The following is a 22,371-nucleotide window of genomic DNA, read 5'->3' on the forward strand; positions in this document are numbered from 1 at the left end:
ATTTTTAGATAGGATCAAAATAAATATCCATAATTTGAGGATTTTCTAAAAAATAAAATCCTATCAAGGCAGATGGAGATGGACACAAGTTTGAGTTCATGTAATCATTTTCCAGCAGTGACAAACGGGCTCTAGGTGCAAGTCAGCAGAAGACTTCTTCCTGAAACATGCATCGTGTTATGGATCGAGGTGTCTACAAACCCAGTGAGCCTGTTTTGGTAGCACCTGCCAGGACAGAACAGCCCCCCTCCCCTGCCCTCTGCTCTGATTCCTCAGCCCACGGTCTCCACCATCCAAGGGGCCATTCCATGTCAGGCCTTGTACTAGATGTTTGGCGTGTTTTCTTTCTTTTTTTTTTTAAATTTTTTATTGTTATGTTAATCACCATACATTACATCATTAGTTTTAGATGTAGTGTTCCATGATTCATTGTGCATAATACCCAGTGCTCCATGCAGAACGTGCCCTCTTTAATACCCATCACCAGGCTAACCCATCCTCCCACCCCCCTCCCCTCTAGAACCCTCAGTTTGTTTTTCAGAGTCCATAGTCTCTCATGGTTCGTCTCCCCCCTCCGATTTCCCCCCTTCATTCTTCCCCTCCTGCTATCTTCTTCTTCTTCTTTTTTTTTTTCCTTAACATATATTGCATTATTTGTTTCAGAGGTACAGATCTGAGATTCAACAGTCTTGCACAATTCACAGCACTCACCATAGCACATACCCTCCCCAGTGTCTATCACTCAGCCACCCCATCCCTCCCATCCCCCCCACTCCAGCAACCCTCAGTTTGTTTCCTGAGATTAAGAATTCTTCATATCAGTGAGGTCATATGATATCTGTCTTTCTCTGATTGACTTATTTCGCTCAGCATAACACCCTCCAGTTCCATCCACGTCGTTGCAAATGGCAAAATCTCATTCCTTTGGATGGCTGCATAATATTCCATCGTATGTATATACGACATCTTCTTTATCCATTCATCTGTCGATGAACATCTTGGCTCTTTCCACAGTTTGGCTATTGTGGACATTGCTGCTATAAACATCGGGGTGCACATACCCCTTCGGATCCCTACATTTGTATCTTTGGGGTAAATACCCAGTAGTGCAATTGCTGGATCGTATGGTAGCTCTATTTTCAACTTTTTGAGGAACCTCCATACTGTTTTCCAGAGTGGTTGCACCAGCTTGCATTCCCACCAACAGTGTAGGAGGGTTCCCCTTTCTCTGCATTCCCGGCAACATCTGTCGTTTCCTGACTTGTTAATTTTATCCATTCTGACTGGTATGAGGTGGTATCTCATTGAGATTTTGATTTGGATTTCCCTGATGCCAAGCGACGTTGAGCACTTTTTCATGTGTCTGTTGTTGGCGTGTTTTATTTCATTTAATTCACGCAATCACTCTATGAGAAAAGTACGGTTATTACCATTTTACACATGGGGAACCCGAGGTACAGAGGTTAAGCCCAAGATTACAAAGCTAGTAAATGGCTAGCTTACCAATCCATAACATTTGTCAAAAGAAGTGCTGGATAACAGAATATAGCTGCATCAGTGTAAACTCCAGAAGGGGCAAGGAAAACAGTTCACTGATTGCCCTGCTTTTGCTCAGTCAGTAGCATCTTTAGAAAGGAACAGCATGGAACAGCATATGCATCCAGGTCTGTGTAGGGAGCAGCTACGTCTTAAAGGGACAGCCATCCCCCTCCCCTCTCCAAAATAATGAAGTTTACATCCTTTAGATACACAGGGCTTGGGGAGGAGTTAAATTGCTGTTTGTATCATAAAGAAACTAAAATATTTTTCAACCAGGCTGGACTGAAAACTTTCAATTACAGATTACTTGAAAGCAGAGACAAAAGGAGGGGAAATGTTTTGTCATCTGACTAAAATACCCCTGTTTGCACTTTAGTATATTTTCCCGTAATTCTTTCCTCTATTATATGTACTAGTTATCTATTGCTCCATAACAGATTGTCCTAAATTTAGTGGCTTAAAATAACAGCCACTAACAACTGCCATAATTTGAGGATTTTTTGAAAAAATAAAATCCTATCGAGGCAGATGGAGATGGACACAGGTTTTGAGTTCATGTAACCATTTCCCATGAGAGACAAATGAGCTCTAGGTGCAAGTCAGCAGAAGAATTTTTCATAGAGTTTCTGCTGGGGGAGCCTCCCAGAGTGATTTAGTGGGGGCAGGGGGTGGGGTTTAGGCGGCCTCTCTCCCGATGCCACCGCCAAGCTGTTGGCCGGGGCTGTGATCTTTTCAAGGCTCAAATGGGGGAAGGATCTGCTTCTGAGCTCATGCATGTGGCTGTTGGCTGGCCTCTGTCTCACCATGTGGGCCTCTCTGTAGGCTGCCTCAGTGTCCCCACAGAGCAGGAGCCTTCTATTTCTGCAGGGCAGCCTTTTGGCATGGCTTCCTCCAGAGTGAGTGATGAGAGGCAGAAAGTGTGGGGACTGAACTCCACATGGACACCGCAGTTAGACTTAGCGTTACATTCCACCACCTTTACCACGTTGTGCTCATGAGAAGCAAGTCACTGAGCGCTACTCACACTCCAGGAAAGAGGCATTACGTTCCATTCCTTAAAAGGAAGGAGTAGCAAAGGTGTGGCTATACCTTGAAAACCAGCGCGTTGTATCTTTATTATTTTTTTTTAAAGATTTTATTTATTTATTTGAGACAGAATGAGAGAGAGAGAGAGAGCACATGAGAGGGGGGAGGGTCAGAGGGAGAAGCAGGCTCCCTGCCGAGCAGGGAGCCCGATGCGGGACTCGATCCAGGGACTCCAGGATCATGACCTGAGCCGAAGGCAGTCGCTTAACCAACTGAGCCACCCAGGCGCCCCGCGCGTTGTATCTTTAAAATATGTACTGTTGTAGTGCATATACAGTTACTTTTTATCTTTTTTTCTTTTAACATAATAAAAAACTTTTTCATAGCTGCATACTACACCATAAAGTGGATTTTCATAATTTTCCCCAATATATACTTCTACATATATACATACCTTCTTAGGTTGTTTTCTAAAGTCTATTACTAGAAGTGATGCTGGATTCACATTTTTGGTCATTGTTCTTTGCATTATTTCATTGGGATAGATCTCTACACATGTGACAACAGGGTCAAGCCTATGGATATCTTTTAGGATTTTTTTTTATACCTATTGCTATTTCTCTTTTGCAAACGGTTGGACCAATTTAAAGTCCCACCTGACATATAACAGATCTGCTGTAGCAGTTAAAAATCATGTTACAGGTCTTGCAGGGACATATACACCACATGCAATGACTCCTTTACCCCGGAAGAAGGGTGCTGACTGTTCCTTCACTATCCTGGGCCTCACAGGCAGATACTGACCTGATTAACAAAAAGGGTCATGTTTTTCACTCAGATTATAATAAGCAGGTAGGCCTGGCTGAATAAAATTATAGCAATAATACAATATAGTGTTACCTCCATGTACAGATCAAAAATTTATTCTTCATTTCAGTGGGAAATTTTATTTTTATTATTATTATTTTATTATTTATTTATTTATTTTAAAAAAGATTTTATTTATTTATTTGACAGAGAGAGACACAGTGAGAGAGGGAACACAAGCAGGGGGGAGCGGGAGAGGGAGAAGCAGGCTTCCCGCGGAGCCGGGAGCCCGATGCGGGGCTCAATCCCAGGACCCTGGGATCATGACCTGAGCCGAAGGCAGACGCTTAACGACTGAGCCACCCACGTGCCCCAATTATTATTATTTTTAAAGATTTTATTTTTAAGTAGTCTCTACACCCAACGTGGGGCTCAGACTTACAACCCCAAGATCAAGAGTCACATGCTCCACCAACTGAACCAGCCAGGCACCCCCTCAGTGGAAAATATAAAAAAATTGCTGAGGTGGTCAAACTGAAGTTATTTTTTTTAAATATTTCCTTGCCAAATTGTAGTCCTATTATGTAAAGAGTTGTTTGAATTGTTTAGTTCTTAAAGATAATTGTATGATAATGACAGCATCGTTACAACTTAGTTCTTTTTGCTAATGTCGTGGCTTTATTGACTTGTAATTCACTGTCACACAATTCATTCCTAAAGTTTTTTATGAAACTTTAGTATTTTGGAAGAAGAGCCATTTGTGATGTCTTCAAGTATCTTCTGAGCAATCTTTGAGGGTTCAGCAAAGATATTTAGACTAGTAGGTTCAGTCTCGCTTTTTATCTTTTATTTGCTATCATAATAGATGGGAACAGCACACCTTCCCCCAGGGTGTGTGTTGCCCTGTTGAGTGCCTGAGAGATTCAGGAGCATTGTTACTATTCCCTTGACACCTCCTCTCTGGGGCTGTGATATTAACGAAAATGTGCACTTTTGTTGTGGCCAGCAGCTAAGTGGCTAAGTCCTGGTGAAACAGAAGGACATCTGAGAGATGTTTGGCACATCCCGATGGTCTTTTAAACTAGCCCAAGATGGCAGAACTCCATCTAGCAGGATGAACGAGTTGGAGGTCTCCACCGCAACTCTTCAAACCTCTCTCCAAGTGAAGGTTGAGCTTGCCTCTGACCTTGGAATGCTGCACGTCATTGGTCAGTGCCTTTCTGTGACCACTGAACTCAGGTCACCCCCTCAGCTTGGCTCGTGCCTCTCAGTCCAGATGTGATGTGTTGGCTACTCTCTGTGTGAACTCTTGGGGGTGGGGCTGCTTTTTTTTTTCTGGCTTCATGGGCTGCATACTGCAATTCATGCCTAATTTACTGACCTCGGTCAGGAAAGCACTCGTCTTTGCTTGGATTTACCTAATAATAGTCAAACCCACTGGTTTACTTTAAGCTGATAGGCCTAATGTAGAAAAAAAAAGGCTTTTCATTGAAGAATCCTTTCTAGGCAAGAATATATTGGGAATCCATCTTGGCTAAACGCATCATACATTTTAACTATTACATTATGTGTCTCAAGGGTAGCCACAGTAGCTATGCTCACGACTACTACCTGAAAGTCGATAATCATAGGAATTCATTTTTAAAGCAGTTTACTAGTCATGAGGTGACCAGTGTTCTGTTTGTCCCCTGTCATTCTCAAAAGTGTCCTAGATTGGAGCTGTACCATATGGTGTCATTACTAATGCAAGAGCCTTTGCATAATGTGTATTGTTTAATTTGTTGGCAGCTTAAAGTTAGAGGTTATGTCATTTCATATTTTCTCTTGGTGTCAGATTTTCACAACTAACTGCTTTAGTCATTCTAGGTGGTAGAGCCAAGCCCCTTATTTAGCCTTGTCGGTGAGAGAAGCCCACAGCTATGGATACATCAGCATCCTTGGTGGGGGGGAGACCTTTGACACCCCCTTGCTCTAGACACTGCACACCACATTGGCTCAGTTTCCTCAGGTGTGGAAAAACACAATAAAGGCCACCTCTCAACGCTGTGGGGAGTATTTAATGAGATAAAATGCAAATGAAAGACACACTATGAACAGGGAAATGCTCTCCAGTGTGGGCTACTGGTAGAGCTCCAGAGTGTTCTGGTGAGTTCGTGCCCTTCTCCGGATCTCAGCATCATTTCTGTTTAGTTACACATTTTTAGAATGATCAAACCTGACCTTTGCTACCTGCTTCTTTGAGAGAAGGATGAACAGCCTCTGCACGGTCATGTGAGAAAAGATGGTTTTAGATTCAGAGGATGTTCTAGGGAAATGGATGTGATCCTGAGGGCTGGGAAGGGGCAGGAATGGAGAGCCAGGTGGGGGTTGCGGCTGCTCCATCTGGAGGGAAGGCACACGGGGGGCCATGTTATGACTCCTGCTCACCCGGTAAGGTGGAGTTACTTGCTGGCTCACATGCTGATGCACACAGGTTGGTGCCCCCCGGGGGGGTTAAGCTGCAGCTGGAGCCCACCCACTTGGCTCTTTAAGCAACCTTTCTCACCCAGCCCTGGATGGACTCCGTACCCAGGACAAAAGCTGCCTCTGAACCTTTCATTATTGAGGGTTATTTTCCTCTCTGGGAAGAAACATAGAAGTCCCAGTTTAATCATCTCTTTGGCATGTAGGGCCAAGCTTTCCCGTTAATTAATCTTTAATGTCATTAATTGGCTGTCTGTGGGGTGACAGGGAAAGGAGCAAACACTGTTTGCAAATCAATTGAATTCTCCTCTGAACCAGCATTTAGTTTTCAGGGTGAATAAAAACAATTTCAAGCCTTTCACTGGCTGGACTTCCGGTGCCTGGCTGATAAGATTATTGAAGCCAAAAGGAAAAAGGAATATTCAGACAAAGATCTCTGTTGCAGATGTGCTAATTGAAGGTTTTCTTTGCCACCAGCGCCTCCTTTTGAAATTGGCTCATTGATTTTCGCCTCTGTGGTCTATTTAAATCAAAATCTCTATCCCATGCAGACTTACTGATGAGCCATTGGGTTGGGGTCACCTGCCGTCCCAACCCCCATGGCAGGGACTCAGTATGGTAGGGAATAGCAGTCCCCAAAGTGGGGGCCCTGGGCCAGCAGGGGCAGCATCACCTGGAGCCTGTTAGAAACACAAATCTTTAAACCCCACCCCAAGCGAGTGCATCAGAACCTCAGGGGGTAGGGCCATGATTTGTGTTTTAATTTGTGTGGGAACCGCTGGTATAAAGTAAGGCTGCATCCACTTCATTTGAGCAGGAGGGCATTGTTCACTCTCCCCACTCAGGGAATCTACTCGACAAGGGGAAATGTAAGAGGTGACTTGTTTTAATGGGGTGACTCTACTTGTCTCCTTGATAAAATGTTGTGAAAAGTAAATTGCTTTTTCTTGGCCTCAAACGCCCCTGTAACCTTTGGCCTTGAGCAGTTTCCGACCTCTGGCAGTGGAAATGGCCATTGCAATTTGTTTAATTTCTGATGTAGTTCCTAGTTTACTGAGGCAAAGAATTAGGGCCAGGGAGGTGGTCTCGAAGGAGACAAGAAGCAGAGAGCAAGCTGCTCCACATGAAGGAGAAAATTCTCCCAAATTGAAAATGGCACTCTGCCGAGGAAAGAAGAGGGGCTGAGTGTTGACCTTCGAAAATTGTTAATACTTCCAGGTCCATGTGAGAGGTGGCAAAGATGCTGAGAATGGCACCTTGCTGGCTCAAGGTAGAGACTAGAAAGGAACAGAGCTTTTGCACCCTGGCTAGGAGGAATGAACACCTCTCTCTGGGATGATCCATGTCACCTTGGTGAATGAAGTCCTTCTGGAAAGGAACAGAGAGAAAGCCCAGTAGAATCAACTCTTCTGTCAGGTGAAGAAACCAAGTCTCAGAGTTCACCCCACTGCTCTGACTTCCCTCAAATCCTTTTCTAGGCTTGTTGAGCTGTGTTAACATTTGTATCTTTGCAAACATCCCGGGACCCAAAGCCAATGTCGTGTTTACAATTAGAAAGCAGTGACCCTTAACCAATAAGACTATTTCAGGCTCCTAACAGGCAGGGGCGAGAGTCACACAGTTCTCCTGATTAGAGGTAGATAATGGAGAACCTGGGGCATTAGAATTAACTTCAGTGTTTATCTACTCCTTGTAACTTATTAGGAAGCCAAGGACTGTAGGGGTGGAGTGTGAGGGATTGTATGACAGATTGTTGAAAGGGATATATTAATAGCAAATGAGAACAGGTCATTTTGAATAGCCTTCTTATATACTGCTAAATTTAGGATCTTGAAATTTTCCTTCTTCTCCTCCTCTTTTATCCCTCACTTCTCCCTCTTCTCCCTTCTCCTCCTCTTTTTTCTTTAATTGCCAAAGCTTTGCATGGATACAAACAGATGAAGATAAAGCCTCTATAAAACCCCCTTCCAGGGAAATAGATTGCTCTAGCCTTATATTGGCATAGCTTATAAATATTTCTTCATAGAACATGGAAGCTCACTTAAAGGTATGTATCCTGTGGCAGATCATTTCATTAAATATGGGAAAATCAAATTTATTTTATGATTGCTCATATACTTTAGAGGGAGTCCTCACTTGGAGAGTACCATGTTGAATGAAATGTGTAAATGTCAGAAAGGTGTTCTTGCTTCGCATGGTCTTGTGATTGTTGATGGCACTCTGAAGCCGGAGTGATCCCTACAATAACTAGTTGTATATTATACCCCAACAGTAAGTAGTTGTTGGGTGAAGTCTATACTTGAGATGGGGCATAATCTTGAATGAGCAAGCTCTCATTGGCTGAGAGTAATTCCTGGAGAATTCACACTTCAGCTGACATTAGGAAATGTACCTTGGCAGCTGGGAGAAAGTGTAACTCAGTCTTAATGAGGGTATCCTGGGGCTACACCCCAGCAACAACTACAGTCCACCTCCACTGCTTGGATCCATTTGCTGTATGTTCAGCTTATCTGGGAACAGCTTCTCTAGGATTCTGGTTGATCTCCTTTTGTGGGGAAATTTCTGAGAGTAACATTAATGGCACAAATTACAGCCCCCATGGCTACGATGGTGTTTGGGGCTACAACTAATGCTCCTCATCTTCCTCCTGCATGGTCCATTGTGACCCCCTTGTTCTCTTCTAGAACCTCCTCTATCATGGCCTCCCTGATGAGGTGACCCAGACACTCATCCCTGAGGGTTCTGAGCCATGATCACTATGTTCTTCACAGGCCATGAATGCTTCTCTTGCCCATTTAGCATTACAGTTGGACAGGAGATCATTAAAAACTCCAGTGGATCAACTAGGTTTCCAGCATACTTCCTCCTCCCTCCATTGTGTAACAATAGTCCAACATCCTCCTGAAGATCAGGGTCAATTATTCCTTTAGCATAATGAACTTTCCTTGCAATCTGGTCTCTCAGCACAAGGAACCTGAAGTGATAGGGCAGCAGCCAGAGCTTACTGTTGAAAGGGACTCTCACTGTATCTCCTGGTAGAAGCATCCTCCCTGTGGGAATCAGATCTTCTAGACTCAAGAGCTATATTTGTGTGGATGAGAAAGAAAAACTCCTCAAGTGGCTCACTGGCAATGAAAGGAAGTGGATTTGCTCCTACTTTTACTCCTTAGTTCTCAGACTTATATATTCTGCCTATTGGAGCACAGAACCATACCATGGATGTAGGGTGTATACGAGGTCTTGGAGGGTGGTACCCATCTTTGAGTGTATCATCTTCAAGCCAGCATCTCAGTTGTGTCTTCAGAGGGTTGTCCCATGGCTCTATTATGCCTGCAGTTTCTCGGTGGTGTGGTATAAGTTGGACGGATCCTATGATTTCATGTCAACTGTTTCACCCCCCCCTTTTTTTTTAATTTTATTTATTTGTCAGAGAGAGAGAGAGAGAGAGAGAGCAAGCAGAAGGAGCAGCAGGTAGAGGGAGAAGCAGGCTCCCCACTGAGCAGGGAGCCTGATGCAGGACTAGATCTCAGGACCCTAGGATCATGACTTGAGCCGAAGGCAAACGCTTAACTGACTGAGCCACCCAGGCATCCCTGCCTCACCTTCTTTGCTGTAAAGTCGGACCTTTGGTCTCATGAAATGTTGAGGAGGATCCTGAATCAGTAGATCAAAAATTTTTTTAAATCATCATGTATTGGAGCTACTAGACCCTGCAGTCAGAAGGGTAAACCTATACTCAGAATGTGTCAATTTCAGTTACTATGAATGAAAGGAATTTCAACCCTCATTGGAGCTCCACTGTAATTATAGTTAATTCTTGAGCCTGATCCTCAGCCTTTTCTGCCACCTGGCTACAGGAGTGGTGCATTTTTTTATATGCTGCCAAGGAGGTCTTCTATCTTCCATTCTTTGTCTTAAATTAGTAATCACCATCAGCTTTTCCTTGTCTTTCTCAGGTTCATCAAGAGCCCCAGCAACAATCATCAAATTTCATTGTGTTTATAATTGCTATCTCTCAGAAATCCTCAAGCACTTGTGATACTGTACCAACCTTACATTTACCATGGACACCAGTACATTTGCTTCTGCCTGCATTCTATCCTGGCTCACCCGCAATGCAGGTTTTAAGAGTCATCTCGTGACAACAAACAGAGAGACTACTAGTTCCAGCCCAACCCCCAGCGATGTTACCCTTATTACCAGCCAGCAGGCAAGCTCTATAACTCCAAAAACCCCATTTTAGTTTCTGCTTCCTAGGACCCATCCTGGCAACAATGTCATATATCGGCTCCCCTGGGAAAGTCTTCTCGGAGACTTTGAAATGAACATCTATGTGCAGATGGTTTATTGGATAGTTTGCTAAGGAATATTACCTGTGAGGGAGTAAGGGATATAAGAATTGGGCAAGAGAGAGGTTGAATTGCACTGTAGGTGCAACAGGTAATTCAACTTTTCCAGAAGGAAAATTCAACATTACCAACAGAAAAGGGGATTACTGCTAGGCAGCCCAAAGCAGCAAATAACTAATAACAATCTTCCTTAAGAATACTTTCCATTTCATCTTCTTGAGAAGCATATTTTATACAGGTAATAAGTTATAGATACTTATTTACCGTTAGCTCTTCCATATCACGATAGATGGGTGCGTGTGAGTGTGTGTGTGTTTGTGCATGTACATCTGCTCCTATTTACGTGCACATCGAGCCACCTTTTGGATTTCAAACTAAGTGGAAGCAAAGCACTTTGGATTGGAGTTTTTCTATTTACTTGTGTTTGCTTGTGGGGGAAGACTCTCTAAGTTAATTATGCTTGCTTTTCCAGGAGAATAATATGCTCAGTCTGGGATAATTAGGCAGCTTAATTAACCTTTAAAAAAAAGCAAAACATAGCTTTATAGTAGCTATATCCCCTTCATTAGGTTAGTTTGGCTCGTCTTAACTGGCATAGTTAATATTGCTGATTTGCATATCTTTTCCCCTGGTATTTAGCACCATAACTTGTAATGAAAACACATTTTAAAGCGCACTAGAGATTGAGTTAATGGAATTGGCTATATCACAAGCAGAGATTCTTCCAATGGCTATGGTTCTATCTTCATATTTACTACAAGGCAGCTAAAGATACAATTTAAAGTGGGGAAAGCTTTTTGAGTAATCATCTTTTTAATAATTAGCTTAAGAATAATTTGGAAACTATCTCTTGCAGCATTTTAATAATGTAAAGTAAGCTATTTCTGGAAATGTTAATGGAAAGTAAGCTCCTTGGAGATTGCAGAGTTAAAAGATCTGTAAGAATGGCTATTAATTATGGCCCAAAGCCCTCTTTCTGTTATCAGGCAACACAGTTATAAAGCAAGATAATGCAACATTCAGAATTCACAGTACCTTTCCCATTGGACACAGAGATAATCTCAGCTAACTCGGAATTCAGGCATTGGTAAAAGCAGGCCTGTCACAAATGGGAGAACTTTCCCTACACCCCTGCTGTATCTGCTTGCAATTTCCTTTGGCTTAATGAGGGGGCATGTAACAAACACTTAGGATTAAATTCACAAATACACCCTATTCAAGCATTCCAGTATTAAAACACTAAAATTACTATACTTTTCAGGACCTACTTTTTCTTCTACTATATCAGAGAAAAGCACACATTTCACAGTATCAGTGCAGAAATGGCTGTGAACTCTTAGATGTGCACCTGCCCACTTGTGACAAGATGGAAGTGCTCTCAGCCTCAACCCTTGTCTTTTCCCATCCCCCATGCATCCTGGTTCCATATAATCATTCTCTCCTTGAACAGAATTCTGAGAACTGCATTTGGGATGCATCTTAAATACACCCAATAGGTCCTGTCTTTTGTTTCCATCTCCTGTACAACCAAACTTGTGATAAGACATCAGTTCCCAGAAATCTGACGGATTCACCCACCATGGGCTCCCCCGACCTTTTGTTTTGCCTAGAAGCAGGAGTATATTCTGCTTGTGGTCACAGGGTGTTTTTGACCTTGGTCTCTCTGCATCTTGGCTTTGACATATCATTGGAATCACAGGTGGTATCTAACAGGGCTATTTTTATACAGTGCTTCCTGCCTAAGTGGGCCTTGCTCATTTCAAAGAAATGCTCCAAGTGATCTGCTAAAGCCTAAACATTGTTCAGGAAAAATGTATTACGGTTTAATAGAGAGTCTGTGACAAATATAAGACAGCTGCGAAGGCAGAAAAGAGAAAGGGTCTGACAACAGCTTTCAGACTGTTTTGCTTATCTATACCTCCAACTATTTTAAAACAGTAAATCCTTCTTCTGGACACACTTCTATCTGCCATTTGTCTTCTCCATAGGTGAGCTTCTTTAAACAAGAGGGCTCCTTTACAATCAACAAATATTTGTTCTTCCTTCTTCTACTTAGTGGCACAAACTCCAGAGATTCGTTATTTTAGAAAAGTTTTAATAAGTTTGTCAACAACAAAGGCATTGCCTAATCTCATTGCGGATGCATCAATGGCTGTACATGTGTGAAATTAAGTCGATTGAGTTGATTCCTGCCAGCCTACCTATTTTTATCTTTAGATGACTTTCCCCATCATACAACCCATTAATGGCTGCTATCAAGGGCTTACTGTAGTACCCAAGACACTGGCCGTGTCCCTTTGATAGCTCTTCAAATGCTCTGGGCACCAGGATCAGAAAGTCAGATTTCATTGTTTACAAGATTTATCCCAAGCAAGTGAAATCTGAGTGAAAAAAAACCTTGTAATCTTGGTGGAAAGGAGGCTTTATGGTATCACACCAAGAGCTGTTCCAGCACCTGCTTCAGAAGCACCTGTAAGTGTACAGTGTGCATTAGAATCCAGAGGGATTCAGGACCGAAATAAAAGTGAAAAAACCAAAAATGTCAGTCCCTCAATCACCATCAAGAATTGGTTAACTGAGGAGCCCTTCTCAACTATCCTTTTGGATTGTTTGAGAACAAGTATATACTACTTTGCTGTTGTGTGAATAAAGGAGAAAGCACTAGGGGGAGAGAAAAAAAAAACATCTAAGAATCTCAGTTGTTGATAATACAGATGCACGTTTACATATTCAACTATGCAGCACACATATATTTAGCACCTACTGTCTTCCAGATGCTGAAGATACTATAGCGAGTAAGAGCATAGGTCTCAACTTCTGAGGAGTTTAGATTCTAATGAAAAAGAAAAACAGTAAAGAAGTAAACACTTAACTAAAGAAATGGAAATGATAAGATGCTATTTAAAAAGAAGACCTTGATATGATCAAGAGTAACCGAGGCCGAGGTGGGAAACACATCACTCGTAGCAACATTGTGTCTGCAAGAGTAGGGAGCTCCTCCTAAGTCATGCTTTCTTCATTTCATGTGCATTTATGGAGCACCAACCATAACATGAAAACAAATAGGGAGCAGTTTTGGATTGCCGAAGAGGCCTTGATTAGCTTCAGGAACCTTCCTTTGACAAATGTTTCCATTCTTTGGTCGGGTGGGGTTGAAAATAGTCAGAAATTCCTTTAAAAACAGGCACACACAATCGGTTTGGCATGTCCAAGAAGAGTATGATCTGGTTCCTGTCTTCTAGGAGTGAATCCAGCTATGTAAATGCATAATTGCAAGAAGAACTAGTGAGAGCCACACACAGGAGATTCGGGAAGAATTGAACGCTCTCAAAGATTACCACTCTGGAAGCGGGTTTTATGTGAACATGTTGTCACAACCAAGGAAGCAATCTTGCCTATGTATAGTATTATAAACGCTCATTGCACACTGCTCATAATGAAATTATGCACATCAATATGGAAGGCTAATTTGTCTTTCCTAGCGTATCAGAGGTCTTTTATAGCATACCATAATCAACAGCATCATGAAGTGTTTGTTCATGTCCTCAGGGCGGTGAAGAGCAAATGGTCCAGACTTGAGAATCCTGATCTTTCTCCACAAGAAGTTGGTGGTGCAGGGTATCTGTGAATCAAGGTAGAGTCTTCTCTAAACACTTAGGACAAGAGAATAAGTGAAATCCCACAATCCATGTATCAACTTATGGGAAAGTTGTATATCACACTAACAAATTTGACAAACATGCCTTCACTGTGATAAAATACGTGTACAGGTATGTTTTTATTTGACTCAAAGTCAACGAAGTATCAAACAACTGAACTTCATTGTCGTATGTTTGAGTCTTGTTTTGAAGAGCCAGTGATGTTTACATAAACAACTGTTTTATTGTGCAAAATGTTCCTCTGCAAATTTACACAGTTATTGTGTATGCTGCATTAATTCATAAAAATCTCTGAAATAAAAAAATTAAAACCAAAAAGAAGCAAGAAATTGGGTGCTCAACACTATTGGCAAAAGAGAATGCATTTCATTCATTTCATTAGGGTTCATTGTGTTTCTTTTTAAAAAATATTTTATTTATTTATTTTGAGAGAGAGAGGAAGAGATAAATAGATTGTGGGGGGAGGGACAGAGGGAGAGGGAGAGAGAATCTCAAGCAGACTCCCCACTGAGTGTGGAGCCCAATGTTGTCCTCGATCTCATGACCCTGAGATCATGACCCAAACCAAAATCAAGAGTCAGACGTTTAACCAACTGAGCCACTCAGGCACCGCAAGTCCCATTGTATTTCTATCTGGGGAGACAGATGAGACAAGTTGTTTTTGTTTTGTCTTTCCTCTTACCCAGGCTTCTTGCTTGTCAAATCTTCTCTACACTCCAAAGCAGCCCATCTCTAACTTGAGAAGTGACATAACCCAAAAACTCTACAGAATTTGAATGCAGTTCTTCTTGTCTGGGCACAGGGCAAGCGATGTGGAAAAGCATTCTTCTGGGCCCAAATGGTGATAGGCATATAAGCAAGCTAATTAGGGTTGTGAGTCTTTCTATGCAAATACTATACACCAGATCCAAAGTGACAGACATGCATATGTATTTTTTAATAAATACTTTTTTTGATGTATTTGTAATATGTGGATCCCTCTAAGGAACAGACCACACAACAGGGGACCCTCTTGTCTGATCTAACACCACTCCTGAGGCAATTGAGTGCTATCATCATTAAGAAAATTGACAAATATCAGGGTAATCAAAATTTGGTGTGTACTGTATGTTCTTTTTTAAAAAGATTTTATTTATTTATTTGAGAGAGAGACAGAGAGAGCAAGAGAGAGAGAGAGAGAGCGAATGAGCAGGGTGAAGGGCAGAGGGAGAAGCAGACTCCCTGCTGAGCAGGTATCCCAATGCAGGACTTGATCCCAGGACTTTGGAATCATGACCTGAGCCAAAGGCAGATGCTTAATTGGCTGAGCCATCCAGGTGTTCATGTATACTGTATATTCTTATATATAGCCTAATTATTGAGTAATATGTTTTTAGAAGTGTCCAATTCTTTTTTGAATCATTCTGTATAAGGAATAGTCCAGTCCAAAAGAGGCAGTGATACCTGTGGGAAGGTAGGATGGTTTCTCAGGGAACATGACCCTTGATTGTTTCTTTCTTTTTTTTTTTTTTTAATTTTATTTATTTGAGAGAGTGAGTAAGAGAGATAGAGAGAAAGAAAGAGAGAGAGCAGGGGGAGGAGCAGAAGGAAAGGGACAAATAGACTCCAGGGTAAGCATGGAGCCCAACATGGGGTTCAATCCTACGACTCTGAGATCATGACCTGAGCCAAAATCAAGAGTCAGTCGCTCAACAGACTGAGCAACCCAGGCACCCCTGGACTGCTTCTTGAAGGAAGAGTAGAAGTCAGACTAGTGGAGCAAATACAGGAGTGCATTCCTGGCCAAGGGCAAACAATAAACAGAACTCTACGGAGGTACATCCAAAGAAGTGCAGGTATTTTGGTGTGGTCAAATGCACATAGATGAGCTGGAAGAGGAAGATGAAGGCTAATGGTATCATCCAAGTGAAAGAGGACAAATCCTGAATTGAGGCAGAGGCAGGGGGAAATGCCACAGTAGTGGCAGATGGACAGATGTTAGATATGAGGGACTTGCAGCAGGTTCTAGTTAGAAAGGCTCTGTAGTGCCCCACGCTCTTCGCCTCTGGTTGAAGCCAGGATAGCCTTGGCAATACTGCAGTGAACAGATTTAGAGTGCATACTAGTATGACCTCACCTTAAACCCTTGTCAGTAAGATTCAGTGCAATTCAGTGTGTTGATCAGGAGAATGTACAGTCCATTCAAAACACAGACCCAAGGCATGAATGGAATTTTTCAAAGGCAATAGAACTCCATACTAGGTAGCCTTCATGTGCTCATTCTGGAATGAAAAATTAATAACCTGATATCATTCATTATCAGATTTGAGTAGAGAAAAGATGATTAAATCTCCAAGTGATAGAACTTGCTGATTTCTGTTTCAAAATGATTAAGATCATCGGGTCAAGGGCATGAGAAGGACTCCTACCTTCCTAGAGGGGAAGTACCCCTCTGCGGCTGCCTGCCTGCCTGCTTGGCTGAGGATGTCTTTAGGGAGACTTGGAGACAAGGACCCCACCTGGCCACTCACCCTGATGTTTGCTCCAAGTGGAGCACTGAACATGGGGGTGTTTTTGACTTTAGTGTTGCTGCAATGCACCACAGCCTGGGTTCTGGGCCGTGCACTCACCATGTCTCACTTGAATGCTTTCTTTGCTTTTTTAAAAAGTAAAGTATAGGGGGGCCTCGGTGGCTCAGTCAGTTGAGTGTTGGACTCTTGGTTTTGGCTCAAGTCATGATCTCGGGGTCCTAGGATGGAGCCCTGTGTTACGCTCTGTGCTTAACGTGGAGTCTGCTTGTCCCTCTCCTTTTACTTCTCATTCTCTCTCTCTATCTCTCAAATAAAAGAAATGAATAAAATCTTTTTTTGTTTAAATTTTTATTGTTATGTTAATCACCATACATTACATCATTAGTTTTTGATGTAGTGTTCCATGATTCATTGTTTGTGCATAACACACAGTGCTCCATGCAGAACATGCCCTCTTTAATACCCATCACCAGGTTAACCCATCCTCCCACCCCCCTCCCCTCTAGAACCCTCAGTTTGTTTTTCAGAGTCCATCGTCTCTCATGGTTTATCTCTCGCTCTGATTCCCCCCCTTCATTCTTCCCCTCCTGCTATCTTCTTCTTCTTCTTTTTTTTTTTTTTAACATATATTGCATTTTTTGTTTCCGAGGTACAGATCTGTGATTCAACAGTCCTGCACAATTCACAATGCTCACCATAGTGCATACCCTCCCCAATGTCTATCATCCAGCCACCCCATCCCTCCCACCCCACCCCCCACTCCAGCAACCCTCAGTTTGTTTCCTGAGATTAACAATTCTTCTTATCAGTGAGGTCATATGATACATGTCTTCCTCTGATTGACTTATTTTGCTCAGATTACACCCTCCAGTTCCATCCACATCATTGAAAATGGCAAGATCTCTCCTTTTGATGGCTGCATAATATTCCATTGTATATATATATACCACCTCTTCTTTATCCATTCATCTGTCCATGGACATCTTGGCTCTTTCCACAGTTTGACTATTGTGGACATTGCTGCTATAAACATCGGGGTGCACGTACCCCTTCGGATCCCTACATTTGTATCTTTGGGGTATATACCCAGTAGTGCAATTGCTGGATCGTATGGTAGCTCTATTTTCAACTTTTTGAGGAACCTCCATGCTGTTTTCCAGAGTGGTTGCACCAGCTTGCATTCCCACCAACAGTGTAGGAGGGTTCCCCTTTCTCCACATCCCCACCAACATCTGTCATTTCCTGACTTGTTAATTTTAGCCATTCTGACTGGTGTGAGGTGGTATCTCATTGAGGTTTTGATTTGGATTTCCCTGATGCTGAGTGATGTTGAGCACTTTTTCATGTGTCTGTTGGCCGTTTGGATGTCTTCTTTGGAAAAATGTCTGTTCATGTCTTCTGCCCATTTCTTGATTGGATTATTTGTTCTTTGGGTGTTGAGTTTAAGAAGTTCTTTATAGATTTTGGATACTAGCCCTTTATCTAATATGTCATTTGCAAATGTCTTCTCCCATTCTGTCGGTTGTCTTTTGGTTTTGTTGACTGTTTCTTTTGCTGTGCAAAAGCTTTTGATCTTGATGAAGTCCCAATAGTTCATTTTTGCCCTCATACCTTGCCTTTGGCGATGTTTCTAGGAAGAAGTTGCTATGGCTGAGGTCGAAGAGGTTGCTGCCTGTGTTCTCCTTTAGGATTTTAATGGACTCCTATCTCATATTTAGGTCTTTCAACCATTTGGAGTCTATTTTTGTGTGTGGTGTAAGGAAATGGTCTAGTTTCATTCTTCTGCATGTGGCTGTCCAATTTTCCCAACACCATTTGTTGAAGAGACTGTCTTTCTTCCATTGGACATTCTTTCCTGCTTTGTCAAAGATGAGTTGACCATAGAGTTGAGGGTCCATTTCTGGGCTCTCTATTCTGTTCCATTGATCTATGTGTCTGTTTTTGTGCCAGTACCATACTGTCTTGATGATGACAGCTTTGTAATAGAGCTGGAAGTCCAGAATTGTGATGCCGCCAGCTTTACTTTTCTTTTTCAACATTCCTCTGGCTATTTGGGGTCTTTTCTGGTTCCATACAAATTTTAAGATTATTTGTTCCATTTCTTTGAAAAAAGTGGATGGTATTTGGATGGGGATTGCTTTGAATGTGTAGATTGCTCTAGGTAGCATTGACATCTTCACAATATTTGTTCTTCCGATCCATGAGCATGGAACGTTTTTCCATTTCTTTGTGTCTTCCTCAATTTCTTTCATGAATATTTTATAGTTTCCTGAGTACAGATCCTTTGCCTCTTTGGTTAGATTTATTCCTAGGTATCTTATGGTTTTGGGTGCAACTGTAAATGGGATCGACTCCTTAATTTCTCTTTCTTCTGTCTTGTTGTTGGTGTATAGGAATGCCACTGATTTCTGTGCATTGATTTTATATCCTGCCACTTTACTGAATTCCTGTATGAGTTCTAGCAGTTTTGGGGTGGAGTCTTTTGGGTTTTCCACATAAAGTATCTTATCATCTGCAAAGAGTGAGAGTTTGACTTCTTCTTTGCCGATTTGGATGCCTTTGATTTCTTTTTGTTGTCTGATTGCTGTGGCTAGGACTTCTAGTATTATGTTGAATAGCATTGGTGATAGTGGACATCCCTGCCGCGTTCCTGACCTTAGGGGGAAAGCTCTCAGTTTTTCCCCATTGAGAATGATATTCGCTGTAGGTTTTTCATAGATGGCTTTTATGATATTGAGGTATGTACCCTCTATCCCTATACTCTGAAGAGTTTTGATCCAGAAAGGATGCTGTACTTTGTCAAGTGCTTTTTCTGCATCTATTGAGAGGATCATATGATTCTTGTTCTTTCTTTTGTTAATGTATTGTATCATGTTGATTAATTTGCGGATGTTGAACCAACCTTGCAGCCCAGGGATAAATCCGACTTGGTCGTGGTGAATAATCCTTTTAATGTACTGTTGGATCCTATTGGCTAGTATTTTGGTGAGAATTTTTGCATCCATGTTCATCAAGGATATTGGTCTGTAATTCTCCTTTTTGATGGGGTCTTTGTCTGGTTTTGGGATCAAGGTAATGGTGGCCTCATAAAACGAGTTTGGAAGTTTTACTTCCATTTCTATTTTTTGGAACAGTTTCAGAAGAATAGGTATTAATTCTTCTTTCAATGTTTGGTAGAATTCCCCTGGGAAGCCATCTGGCCCTGGGCTTTTGTGTTTTGGGAGATTTTTGATGACTGCTTCAATTTCCTTAGTGGTTATAGGTCTGTTCAGGTTTTCTATTTCTTCCTGGTTCAGTTTTGGTAGTTGATACATCTCTAGGAATGCATCCATTTCTTCCAGGTTATCTAATTTGCTGGCATAGAGTTGCTCAGAATATGTTCTTATAATTGTTTGTATTTCTTTGGTGTTCGTTGTGATCTCTCCTCTTTCATTCATGATTTTGTTGATTTGGGTTCCTTTCTCTTTTCTTTTTGATAAGTCTGGCCAGGGGTTTATCAATCTTGTTAATTCTTTCAAAGAACCAGCTCCTAGTTTCATTGATCTGTTCTACTGTTCTTTTGGTTTCTATTTCATTGATTTCTGCTCTGATCTTTATTATTTCTCTTCTCCTGCTGGATTTAGGCTCTATGTGCTGTTTTTTCTCCAGCTCCTTTAGGTGTAGGGTTAGGTTGTGTATTTGAGACCTTTCTTGTTTCTTGAGAAAGGCTTGTATTGCTATATACTTTCCTCTTAGGACTGCCTTTGCTGTATCCCAAAGATTTTGAATAGTTGTGTTTTCATTTTCATTAGTTTCCATGAATTTTTTAAATTCTTTTTTAATTTCCTGGTTGACCCATTCATTCTTCAGTAGGATGCTCTTTAGCCTCCACGTATTTGAGTTCTTTCTGACTTTCCTCTTGTGATTGAGTTCGAGTTTCAAAGCACTGTGGTCTGAAAATAGGCAGGGAATGATCCTAATCTTTTGGTACTGGTTGAGACCTGACTTGTGACCTAGGTTGGGATCTATTCTGGAGAATGTTCCATGGGCACTAGAGAAAAATGTGTATTCCGTTGCTTTGGGATGGAATGTTCTGAATATGTCTGTGAAGTCCATTTGGTCCAGTGTGTCATTTGAAGTTTTTATTTCCTTGTTGATCTTTTGCTTAGATGATCTGTCCATTTCAGTGCCGGGGGTGTTAAAGCCCCCCACTATTATTGTATTGTTTTCAATGTGTTTCTTTGCTTTTGTTATTAATTGCCTTATATAATTGGCTGCTCCCACGTCTGGGGCATAGATCTTTACAATTGTTAGATCTTCTTGTTGGATAGACCCTTTAAGTAGGATATAGTGTCCCTCCTCATCTCTTATTACAGTCTTTGGTTTGAAATCTAATTTGTCTGATATAAGGATTGCCACCCCACCTTTCTTTTGGTGTCCATTAGCATGGTAAATGGTTTTCCACTCCCTCACTTTCAATCTGCAGGTGTCTTTGGGTCTAACATGAGTCTCTTGCAGACAGCATATTGATGGGTCTTGTTTTTTAATCCAATCTGATAGCCTGTGTCTTTTGATTGGGACATTTAGCCCATTTACATTCAGGGTAACTATTGGAAGATATGAATTTAGTGCCATTGTATTGCCTGTAAGGTGACTGTTACTGTATATTGTCTGTGTTCCTTTCCGGTATATGTTACTTTTAGGTTCTCTCTTTGCTTAGAGGACCACTATCAATATTTCTTGTAGGGCTGGTTTCATGTTTGCAAATCCTTTAGTTTTCGTTTGTCCTGGAAGCTTTTTATCTCTCCTTCTATTTTCAGTGACAGCCTAGCTGGATATAGTATTCTTGGCTGCATATTTTTCTCATTTAGTGCTCTGAATATATCCTGCCAGTACTTTCCGGCCTGCCAGGTCTCTGTGGATAGGCCTGTTGCCAATCTAATGTTTCTACCATTGTAGGTTACATATCTCTTCTCCCGAGCTGCTTTCAGGATTTTCTCTTTGTCTCTGAGACTCGTAAGTTTTACTATTAGATGTCGGGGTGTTGACCTATTTTTATTGATTTTGAGAGGGGTTCTCTGTGCCTCCTGGATTTTGATGCCTGTTTCCTTCCCCAGATTAGGGAAGTTCTCTGCTATAATTTGCTCCATTATACCTTCTGCCCCTCTCTCTCTTTCTTCTTCTTCTGGGATCCCAATTCTTCTAATGTTGTTTCGTCTTATGGTATCGCTTATCTCTCGAATTCTGCCCTCATGATCCAGTAGTTGTTTATCTCTCTTTTTCTCAGCTTCTTTATTTTCCATCATTTTGTCTTCTATCTCACTGATTCTTTCTTCTGCCTCATTTATCCTAGCAGTTAGCGCCCCCATATTTGATTGCACCTCATTAGTAGCCTTTTTGATTTCAACTTGGTTAGATTTTAGTTCTTTTATTTCTCCAGAAAGGGTTTCTCTAATAACTTCCATGCTTTTTTCAAGCCCAGCTAGTATCTTTAAAATCATGACTCTTAACTCTAGGTCCAACATCATACTAATGTCCATATTAAGTAGGTCCCTGGCAGTCGGTACTACCTCTTGTTCTTTTTCTTGAGGTGACTTTTTCCGCCTTGTCATTTTGTCCAGAGGAGAATAGATGAATGAGAGAACAAAATGCTAACAGGGTAACAACATCCCCAGAAAATATACTCTAAACAAATGAGAAAAGACCTGAAACCAGGGGAGAAGAAAGGGAAAGAAAGAAAAAAGAAAAAAGAAAAAGATAAAAACAAACAAAAACAGATCAAAACAAAAAAAACAGAATATGATCAAATATGATCAGGCTGGTGCATAGATCAGTGCCACACATTAGATTTTGGGTGTATTTTGGTCTGTTAGAAGAATGTGCTTCCCAAAATTTTAAAGAAAGAAAAACTTATATATGTACAAAAATAAGGGTTGATACAATGAAGGGATGGAATATGACTGTAAAGATAAAAATTATAAAAAATTATATAAAAGGAATTGATAAGCTAAGAAGTTGTTTGAAAAAAGAAAGAAGAAG

The sequence above is a fragment of the Halichoerus grypus genome, chromosome 8 (genome assembly GCF_964656455.1).
Source record: "Halichoerus grypus chromosome 8, mHalGry1.hap1.1, whole genome shotgun sequence".
NCBI lineage: Eukaryota > Metazoa > Chordata > Mammalia > Carnivora > Phocidae > Halichoerus > Halichoerus grypus.